Here is an 11,574-nt window from a genome sequence, read left to right as displayed (position 1 = left end):
TCAATAGGAACTGAAAAACTGGAGAGGAAAAGAATCGAACCGCTAAATTTTATCTCCTGAAAAATAGGTGGCAAGGGATGAGCTGCCTACTCAATAAGGTGATAGCTAATATATATTTATCACATGCAACATATAAATCACCAAAATATTTTATAGATGAATATAAATATAAAACATTAAATTATCACATAAACAACTTCTCATGACTCGTACTATAATTTCATACGTATTTTGATATTAATTTATTAGTTAAGGGCCCTGCTTGTCAAGTAGAAGTATACCCAATGGTTCACCGGTCAATTCACTATCAAAATCTCACTCATAATCTCTCCGTATTATATATCAACAGCACAGGATACCTCTCCGTCAGGTATCCCCGCACCTCCCCAATGCGTAGCAAAAACAGCACAGAGTATCTCCTACATCCTGAGATACTCCGACACTAGCCACAAGGACAAGTGTCTAGCAAATCATATCTCAACTGAACCACAAATACCAACAACACAAAATTGACCATTGCGTATAAATCCACTATGACAAGCTATTAATTAACCATTATTCTCGATTTGTCATGTTTATCTCACAACACGCCCAATATTAGAAAATCAAGTGCAATATCATTACTCGTGTCCATAGCATCCATAAATTTCAACTCAACCCAAAGTCATAAGATCTCAGACAGTCAATTTTCATAACGCACCATAATCATCTCAATTTCTCGTCAATTGTATCCATCAATGACAATTGCTTGTTAAAACATAAATAGTCACCACAATCAAACAAATATATATCAACTATCACTTACTTGGAACAGGTAATCCAATGAAACGCTAAGTCTCCGTTGTTAACTCTCCCCTTCTTCGACACCGCCCGCTATATTGAAGAGATGCGGATATTTTTGTCTCATGTGTTCTTCCATTTCCCATGTAGCTTCACGTAGCGATCGGTGGTGGCTCCAACGAACTCTCACCATTGGAATCTCTCGCCTTCTCAATTTCCTCATTTGAGTTTCTAATATTTCCACTGGTTCCTCCGTGTAGGTTAAATCCTTGACCACTTGAATCTCCGGCTCCGAAATCACATGATCCGGATCAGATCGATATTTCCTCAACATTGACACATGGAAAACATCATGAATCTGAGACAACTCTACTGGTAGCGCTAGTCTATAAGCCAATGGTCCAATCCTTGCCGTGATCTCATATGGTTCGATGTACCTTGGACTCAGCTTCCCTCTTTTTCCGAATCGAACAATCCCTCTCCAAGGTGAAACCCTTAAGAAAACATGATCTCCTACCTTATATTCCATCTCTCGGCGGTGCTTATCAGCATAAATTTTCTGTCTATCTTGTGCCGCTTGTAGACATTTCTTTACTATATCAATCTTTTCGACTGTCTCTTGTACCAATTCAGGTCCTTCTAACTGTCGCATGCCCTCCATATCCCAACAAACAGGATTTCTACACTTTCTTCCATACAATGCTTCATATGGTGCCATCCCAATGCTAGAATGGAAACTGTTATTATAAGCAAACTCTATCAACGACAAATGCCTATCCCATTCTCCCTGAAAGTTTAACACACAAGCCCTCATCATATCTTCTAATGTTTGGATAGTACGCTCCGATTGTCCATCTGTTTGAGGGTGAAACGCTGTGCTAAAATTCAGTTTTGTGCCTAAAGCTTTCTGCAGACTACCCCAAAAACGAGAAGTGAAACGGGGATCCCTATCTGACACAATAGAGACTGGAACACCATGCAATCTCACAATCTCATCCCGATATAACCTTGCTAACTTGTCTAAAGGATCAGTTTGCCGCATTGGTAAGAAATGAGCAGATTTGGTTAGACGGTCTACAATCACCCAAATAGCATCATGTTTACACATTGTCCTAGGTAGTCCAATAACAAAGTCCATGGTGATACTTTCCCATTTCCAAGATGGAATAGCTAAAGGTCGTAATTTCCCAACTGGTGCTTGATGTTCTGCCTTGACTTGCTGACAGGTAAGACATTTAGCCACAAATTCAGCAATGTCTTTCTTCATAGCCCGCCACCAGTAATGTGGTCTCAAGTTTCGATACATCTTTGTAGTTCCGGGATGCATTGCATATGGTGTATTATGTGCCTCTTTCATAATCTCAACCTTCAACTCACCTAGTTCAGGTACACATACTCGACTTCCCATCATAATCATCTCATCCCCTCTCACTGAAAAATTAGGCTTTTTCCCTTGCCGGACCTTCTCCTTCATTTTCTGAAGATAAGGATCTTGAACTTGTAATTCCATAATCCTGTCTTACAACATTGGCCTTACCTGTAGTGTAGCCATCAACCCGGTTACCTCATCCACACCTAATCTCACGTTCATAGCCCTTAAATCCACTAAGGATGTCATATTATAACCCTTCATGCTTGCTAACACTTCAGAAGTCTTCCTACTCAATGCATCTGCTACAACATTTGCCTTGCCTGGGTGGTAATCAATGGTGCAATCATAATCCTTCAATAACTCGATCCATCTCCTCTGCCTCAAATTCAACTCCTTTTGTGTAAGGATATATTTCAGACTCTTATGATCAGTGAGAATCTGAAATGTTTCTCCATACAAGTAATGTCTCCAGATCTTCAAGGCATGAACAATTGCTGCTAACTCCAAATCATATGTGGGATAATTGACCTCATGTGTTCTCAACTGACGAGAAGCATAAGCAATCACCTTCTTATTTTGCATCATCACACATCCCAATCCATGCTTTGAAGCATCAGTATATACCACAAATCCACCTCTGCCAGATGGTAGTACTAACACTGGTGATGATGTCAATCTTCTCTTTAATTCATCAAAACTCTTCTGACACTGCTCAGTCCATTGATAGACTACACCCTTCCTTAGCAACTTCGTTAATGGCCCAACAATAATTGAAAATCCTTCCACAAACCTTCTATAGTAACCTGCTAAACCTAGAAAACTCCTTACTTCAGTCACGCTTTTTGGTGGATTCCACTCCATAATAGCCTTCACTTTAGTCGGATCAGGCATAACCCCATCCTTAGACACCACATGACCCAAAAAGACTACATGTTCCATCCAAAATTCATACTTACTCAATTTTGCATATAATTCTTTCTCCTTTAAAATTTGCAACACTATTCCCAGATGCAACTCATGCTCCTCTTTCGTTTTTTAGTACACCAAAATATCGTCAATAAAGACGATCACAAACTGATCCAGGTACTGTTGAAATGTGCAGTTCATTAGAGCCATGAATGCAGCTGGTGCATTTCTCAATCCAAATGGCATCACTAGAAACTCATAGTGCCCATAACGCGTACGAAAAGCCGTCTTAGAAACGTCTTTATCTGCTACCCTCAATTGTCAGTATCCAGACCTCAAATCAATCTTTGAAAAGATTTTTGCTCCCTTCAACTGATCCAATAAATCATCAATCCTCGGCAAAGGGTACTTATTCTTCACCGTCACCCTATTCAGTTGTCGATAATCGATACAAAGTCGCATACTCCCATCCTTCTTCTTCACGAATAAGACTGGTGCACCCCAAGGTGAAGTGCTTGGTCTAACAAAGCCTTTATCTAACAATTCTTCTAATTGTTTCTTCAACTCCTCCAGCTCAATAGGAGCCATTCTGTATGGTGCAATAGATATAGGAGCCACCCTTGGTAGGGTATCAATGGTAAAGTCTACTTCTCTATGTGGAGCCAAACCAAGTAACTCATCAAGAAACACTTCAGGAAACTCCCTCACCACTGGTATCTCATCCAACTCTGGACCTTCTACCTTAGTGTCCCTAATATGAGCTAGAAATGCATCACAACCTTCTCTAATCCAACGAAAAGCTTGAATAGCTGATACTAAGCACGATGGAACAACTGCTCGTTTCCCTACAAATACTACCTTCTCCCCTTTAGTAGATTTTATCACTACTTCCTTTGCACAACAGTCCACAACTGCCTTATGTTGAGACAACCAATCCATCCCTAGGATGATATCAAATTCCTTGAAATCCATAAGGATTAAATCTGCATGAAACTCACTTCCTCCTATTTTAATTGGACAAGCTCTCCTAACATTATTCACCACTACACTACTACCCGCAGGCATATGGACACGTAATTCGTAGCCCAATGATTCTATGTTACCAAGTACTTTCAAAGCTAAAGCAAGTATCATGTATGAATGTGTGGATCCTAGATCTATCAAAACAAAAGCTGGAATATCAGAAATAGAAATAGTACCGGTAATGACGTCAGGAGAAGCAAGTGCCTCATCTCCGGTCAATGCATAAACCTATGTTTGATGTTGTGCCTGTGTTGCTTGAACTCCACTTATACTAGGACCTCCACCTCGGCCTCCTCGACCTCTGAAACGACCTCTCCCAGCACCAGTACCACTACCACCCATACTGCTTTGTCTCACTGTAACAGAAGGAGTGTTACCACTAGAACCTCTAGCTGCTGGACAATCACGCTGGATGTGACTATGCTCACCACAAGTATAACAAATAATCCTCCCAGTCCTCCAACATGTTCCAAAATGATTTCTGCCACAATTATCACAAGTCGGTGGTGGTGCAGACCTCCCCTCAAAAGAACCTCCAGCTCCAGCACTAAATGCCCGACCAGTACCTACAGATGGAGCACTATAAGAACTATGCTCACTAGTACCTCGGTCATACCCAGAAGATCTCCCAAATCTCGATCTGCCTCCACTTCTAAAGCCAGAAGCTCCTTGTTGAAACCTTGATCTACCAGTCGAGTGTTCATAAGACCCTCCTCTCTTAAAAGAAGTGTTTTGTTCTCCTCGCGACTCCGAATGTCTCCTCTTAGCACTCTCTACACGCCTCTCCTCCTGATAACTGCGCTCCACTCTGGTGGCTGACTCTAGTAAGATCTTAAAATCGGTAATCTTCACTGCTAGAATCCTCTGAATCTCCAATCTAAGACCCTGCTCAAAACGGTAACACTTATCCTCCTCAGTTGCCACGGCATCTGGAGCATACTTGGAAAGTTCAGGAAATTGAAGCTCATATTCAGCTACTGTCATATCACCCTGCTTTAGATTATAAAATTGCACTTTCTTCTCATCTCGGTACACTCGAGGCATATACTTATCAGTAAACTCCTTCTTAAAGTCTTCATATGTTAGTACCCTAGGAGCAACAACAGCTCTCTCGATAGACTCCCACCAAGTAATAGCATGCTTCTTCAGTAAAGAGACAATGTAGTCCAATCGTTGCTCAAGAGTGCACTTCAATCTGGCTAGCACTCTTTCAGTGTCCTTCAGCCATTCCTCGGCTTTGGTAGGATCAGTTGTACCCTCAAAGTTTTCTGCCCCCATCTTCCTTAATCTCTCAAAGTTAAGATCAATGGAAGGACCCACTTGAGCCTGAGCTTGAGCTTGAGCCTGAACTTGAGCTTGAGCTTGAGCCTGAGCCTGAGCCTGAGCCTGAGCCTGAGCTTGAGCTGCCATTGTAGCCATCATTTCAGCAAACTGATGTAAGTTTTGTGGCATACCAGCTCCTAGTACGTTTGAAGATCTAGAACCATCACTCGCATTTGGCGGTGCAAATGATGCATGTTGGGACTCAACGGAATCCTCACTAGACGCTCGATCAGTATGTGTTCTACCTCTGGATGACATGGTCCTACGATGTATCATATATAACATTAATTCACAGCTCAACAAATAATTTCACATAATCGTCCTTAATAACGTAAATAAACAATTTTGTGTAACCTTCCCTAAGACGTCGACCCGCTCTGATACCAATTGTAACACCCTGGTCCAATACCATGTAGATATTGTCCGCTCTGGCCCAATTCCAACACATTGGGCCTCACGGCTTTAAAACGCGTCTGCATGTATTGGATTCTCATCTCACTAATAAGCGACAATCACTCCCTCTCCATTTCCGATGTGGGATTCAGTTCATTCCTGCCCCCATCGCCATCCCTTAGGGCCGCTCCTTGCTCAGGCCTTCTTACCCCGGCGCCACCCACTCCGGACCGAGTCGTTACACCTATAAAAGGCCAAACAACAACAACAACAACAACAAAGCCTTAGTCCCGAAATGATTCGGGGTCGGCTAACATGAACCATCATATAAAACCGTAAAATCAAGTCGTGTCAGTGACACAAATTCTCTCCCTCCACTCCGTCCTATCCACTACCATATTTTCCTCAATCCCCAATAAACTCATATCACTCTCGATCACCCTCCTATAAAAGGCCAAACAAGAGCCAAAAAATTAGATGATTCTAACAATTCACTCCACAATTTGAACATGGAGTTGATTATAGTTGCGCCATTATATTATATTGGTAAATCCAGAAGAAAACGCAAAGAAAGAAATAGAAAGAAAAGTTTTTCTTCTCTACTAAAAAAGAAAAATTATAAAACTTATTTATAGGTAGGAAATTAAATGCATACTTTAAACCCGCTATAAACACAAAACTGTTACAATAATAATTAGTTGGTTACACAATTTATAAGGGTAATTAATTTATTAGTCCCTATATTTTGATAAAACACATTGTTTAGTCCCTATATTTTAAAAAACACACGGTGAAGTCCCTAACGTTTTTCTCGGTGAACTGTTTAGTCCCTAACGTTTTTTTTTCGGTGAACTGTTTAGTCCCTGTCGTTAGACTCTCATGAAGATTCTGTTAGTCAATTTGGATTTGCGTTCTTATTTTCCTTTATTTTCCTTTCCTTTAAACTCTAATGCATCTGAAATTAACTTTGAATGTTCTTCTTTTTTATTTTCTTCTTAATCGTTCAAATTCGTAAGCATTGGGTCTGTTCTTTTTCTTGTTCTCCATACAAATAGATTCTTCTTCTAAATTGGATTTCCTCTTCTGAAGTTTGAAGGTAAATAGTAAAGGGTAAATTAGTCATTTCTGAAGTCATAAACGGTAAAAAAATCTAACAAACAGACGGAAGGACTAAACAGTTCACTGAGAAAAAGGTTAGGGACCTTACCATGTGTTTTTGAAAATACAGGGACTAAACAGTGTGTTTTGTCAAAATATAGGGACTAATAAATTAATTACCCTTAGTTTTAATACAAAATTGTTACCATAATAAAGAGTCGGTTACTAAAATTAATATATCTAATACTCATTTAAAAATGTCCTATGTAGGATAAAATAAAAGGCTTACAACAAACCATTATTCTAACATTATTGAAGACGATAAAAATTTGAGAAGACAAGTGAGTGTTTCTCCACTCCTCTTTCAATGTTTCTTTTCAGGTCGTTGCTATTTCCTCACTCGATAAAATTTATGCTCAATATAATTAATTTGCACACTTGAATATTTTTATGGAATTAAATGATTGTGCAAATTAAATATATTTAGTGAAAGATATTTAATATTGTCTTTTTGTTTAAAAATGTTTTGAGCAAACATAAAAGTGATCACAACTAAATATTTGTAGATAAATAAATAGATAATAATTAAAAGAGTAGGGATATAGAAGCTTAGGATCACGACGATTTATACAGGTTCGACAACTACGGTCTACATCCTGTCCCCGACAGAACCTTTCGAGATTTTTCTCTGTGATTCTTTTATCGGGCAAGAATCAAACTTGCGGAGATTTTATAACCTAAAAGATGCCTAAGTAAATATTTCCTTGATATTCACTTCTCTCAAAACTTATCGAGTGTTTGAGAAACTCATCCCTCAATTTTTCTACAAGCTTAATTGAGAAACTTACAATTCTAAACTTACGGTGCCTAAGAACCTGTACTTTTCAAATGATCTAGTGAGAACCAAAGACTCAAACTACACGCTTGATCTTTTTACAAATGATAGAAGGATGTTTGAATTTCTAATCACTCACTTCTTTCAAACTCACTGGGAAGGAAAAAATGGATGTAAGAATACAATATAAACTTTCACACAAATGGAGTATTCTTTCTTCTAAACGTTTGTAATTTCTTCCTTGATATTTGAGTGATACGGCTTGACTATTTATAGCCAAAAAGATGATGTACCTGTTTCACTTGAAACAGGGACATTTGAGTATCTTTTCCAATTTAATCTTGATGGAAAAATTGTCTTTTTGGTCCCTATCACATACTATTTCAAGCTTTGGCCGAATATACATGTATTACTCTTCATTTGGATTTCTGTTTTTTCGTATGGAGTAATTTGAATACAAATTAGCTTGAACTGTAACTTTTCTATTGGATGGAGTAACTTGAATACAAATTAGGGATAAGGTACGTTGAGACTCGAACTCGAGAACTAGCTTAAGCGGCTTGAAACCTTTAACCACTCAAACCAACCTTTGATATCAAAATGTATTTATAGAATTACTATCAGCGTGTAATACAAGTAAAACATTTGATATATGATTATTAAATTCTTTGCATTTAATTATATTATATATATAATATGATAATCCAAATTGATATGGTATTATTATCAATTTAGACTTCACCTATAAAATTAAAACTAATCTTATTATAGATTTAACGTTTAAAAAATAGTATTAATTTTGGTCTCCATAACAGAACGTGACACGTCATTTATATTAATTTGTTAAGTTCTGTCAATTGTATGTGAAAAGAGCAATCAAAACTTAACCCATGTTCCGTTATCGTTGCCTAAATTGGTACCATTTTTTAAACATTAAACTTATTGCTATTTTATACGTGGAGCATAAATTGATCCCAAAACCATAAACCTATTTTTTTTTTTTGTAATTTTTCCAATTTTTTCAACATTAAAAACTGGCTGATAGAGTGTTATTTTAATTGCATTACAAATTTATATTTTCAATAGTTTAAAAATAGTTTTTATTTATTTATTTATAAAAAAACGTATAAAACTTTATTTTGAACTGAAAAATAGATGAAATAAATAACTTTTTTAATTGAATTAGATGTTCGCAAACAACAAATAAATGATTAAAGCTCTAATGTGTTAAAATAAAAAATCAAGAAACTCAATCCATTAAAATTAGAATCATTAAAACGTGAGATGTTGTTTATAGTTTTTCACTGAAACCCATATAGATAAATGTTAGGTTTAAGGTTGTATTGTACTGTTTTGTAAATCCGCTTTCTCCTAATAACCATGGAGCTGAATTTGTAACTTATCCCTATTATTGTTAAGATAAAAGTTGTATTTGATTAATATTAAATCCGGATACATGATAATAGGTGCCTTCCGTGGTTACTTTGTGTAAAATTCATCTAATGGTGAAAACACACAAAGTAATAAAAACAAAGTAAGCATAGTCTAACCCCATGATAATAATCATTATTATTTATAAGGATGATTTTTAACCATTTAGATCTTAATTTGCTAAAAACAAAATCTCAATAATTATTCTATGTCTTGAAAACAAAAAACATTTCCGATGCCGGGAATCAAACCCGGGTCCCCTGGGTGAAAGCCAGATATCCTAACCGCTGGACGACATCGAAATACTTATTTTCAAATAAAACTTTAAAGTTTATATAAATTTTTGTTTTTGGATTGGAAGCCTCCTAAAAAGAAGCTTCTAGACCGACTCTTCCTAGAACGGCCTCTCTTTTCCATTAAAAATTAAAGGATTAAATTTCTATTTTTAATAGTTAAAAGACTATAAGTTAATGTAATTAACACGATATCATCTAAAAAAATATATTGAAATGGGTTACTTTGCTTCAAAATTGCAGCATTGCCGCCATGGAAAATGATGCATAGGAGAGTCCGATGAACTTGCAAGCTTCACGATCACCACCAAAAGGGCTACCAGACTCGTTATAGGTCGTCGAAACTATGATAAAGAGAAGATTTTACAAACTCCCTAATATAAAAAAACATTAAAATTGAAAAAAAATCTGAATGTGAAGCTACGTACTGGAGTGAATATCCGAATAAAAATAACAACATACCTGCTAGACCTAGTAATTATCATGTTGCACTCGTGTTCGTGTCGTGCCATTTTTTGATTCGCGTTAAAATGAGTAAATCCAAACCCAATCCAAAAACTTTCGTGTCATAACCGTGTTAACCTGTTCGGGTTAGTGTCGATTTCATGTCGTATTTTTGGGTTACATATAATTTTATTATGCATATATATTAGATAACTTTTAAAAATATAAAAAGATATGAAACTATTTTTAAATGCGTTGTCCCTTTTAAATTAGTATATTAACACTAAGCACCAAAAAGTCCATTAATATCATGTTAGGGGGCCATGTAATGTGTTTATAACAATTTAGGAGGTTCGAATCATATTTGCAAGTAATAATTATAATTTTATTATCTTTATTAATAAAGTGATATAAAAACACGAGAGAATATAATAATACGTTTAAATATTCATGTAATTTCGCGTCATTTTCAGGTTAGCATATGAATCCTAACCCAATCCAAAAATTTACGTGTCAGTTTCGTGTCAACCCAAAATGATACATTACCTACTAAGCTAAACCCAAACACTAAAATTGCGTGTCGATTTCGTGTTGTGTAATCGGATCATGTGTATTTTTGCCACCTCTAATACCTGCTGAACATGTGGCAACAACAAACCCCTCTAGATGAGGTTGTGGTTTAATTATTTTAACAAGAATGCATCCAATAAAAAGGTTAACCCAATGTTAATAACCATATACCACCTAAAGTTGGCAGACACGTTCAATTTAAGTTCAAATCGAACCTTATGTATCAATTTAGCCCTAAAGTTGACAATATTTAAGAAATTATGAGCTAATTTCTTAAATATTGCCAAACTTTAGGGCTAAGTTGATACATAAAGTTCAATTTGAGCTAAACTAGTCATACATACCATCTTCAAGGGTCATTTTGACTATTAATTTCATTAAAACTGATTATATTTGGGTCAATTGGTCAAAATTTACCAACTTAAGAACTGAGTTGATACCTAAATTCAATTTGCGCTAAATTGATCTTGATTGTCAATTTCAGAGACCATTTTCACCCTTAATTCTATAGTTCTATCTAAATTCACATATCATAGCAATGAGAGAATTTGATAAGTTAAAATATGTATCTCTTTAGAAAAAAAAGTTCAGGGTGTTAATAGATTATTGTAACAACTCCAGCCTTAAGGTTTTCAATAAACCACTTTAGCAAGTTTCATAGGATCATGGGGTTAAATGCACCATTGGTCACTGAACTTATACAGTTGTCTTAAAATGGTCACTCAACTTCAATTTGTCTCAATAAAATCACTTAACTTTGAGTTTTGTCTCAATTAGGCCACTCCAACGATTTCGATTATTAAAAAGGATCAGAATGATGATATGAATGAGACATCAGCATAAGTCAACTTAGATCTCTTGCTGAAAATGACATATGGAATCCACATATGTGCCACATGTCGGTTAATTTTATGAAAAACAAAATAAAACTTAATTTTTTTCATATAAATAACCGACATGTGGTTGCCCCGTGTCGTTTCGGTCAGAAATCTTAGTTGATTCATGTTGTCGTGTCAGCCATGACATCATTCTGATGTCTTTTAACCACTGAAACTATCGGAGTGACCTAATTGAGACAAAACTCAAAGTTGAGTGATTTTATTGAG

At 36.4% G+C, this 11,574-nt stretch overlaps 1 non-coding gene across 1 annotated transcript; it reads right to left on the bottom strand.

Annotated features, from left to right (window-relative positions):
• Positions 1 to 9,391: 9,391 nt before the first annotated feature.
• Positions 9,392 to 9,463, bottom strand: TRNAE-UUC (transfer RNA glutamic acid (anticodon UUC)). The gene has a single exon. It is a non-coding gene; the product is annotated as a tRNA-Glu (tRNA).
• Between the last annotated feature and the right edge of the window lie 2,111 nt (positions 9,464 to 11,574).

Source organism: Euphorbia lathyris, chromosome 10, assembly GCF_963576675.1.
Source record: "Euphorbia lathyris chromosome 10, ddEupLath1.1, whole genome shotgun sequence".
NCBI classification, from domain to species: Eukaryota; Viridiplantae; Streptophyta; class Magnoliopsida; order Malpighiales; family Euphorbiaceae; genus Euphorbia; species Euphorbia lathyris.
This window is presented reverse-complemented; position numbering and strand designations above follow the sequence as displayed.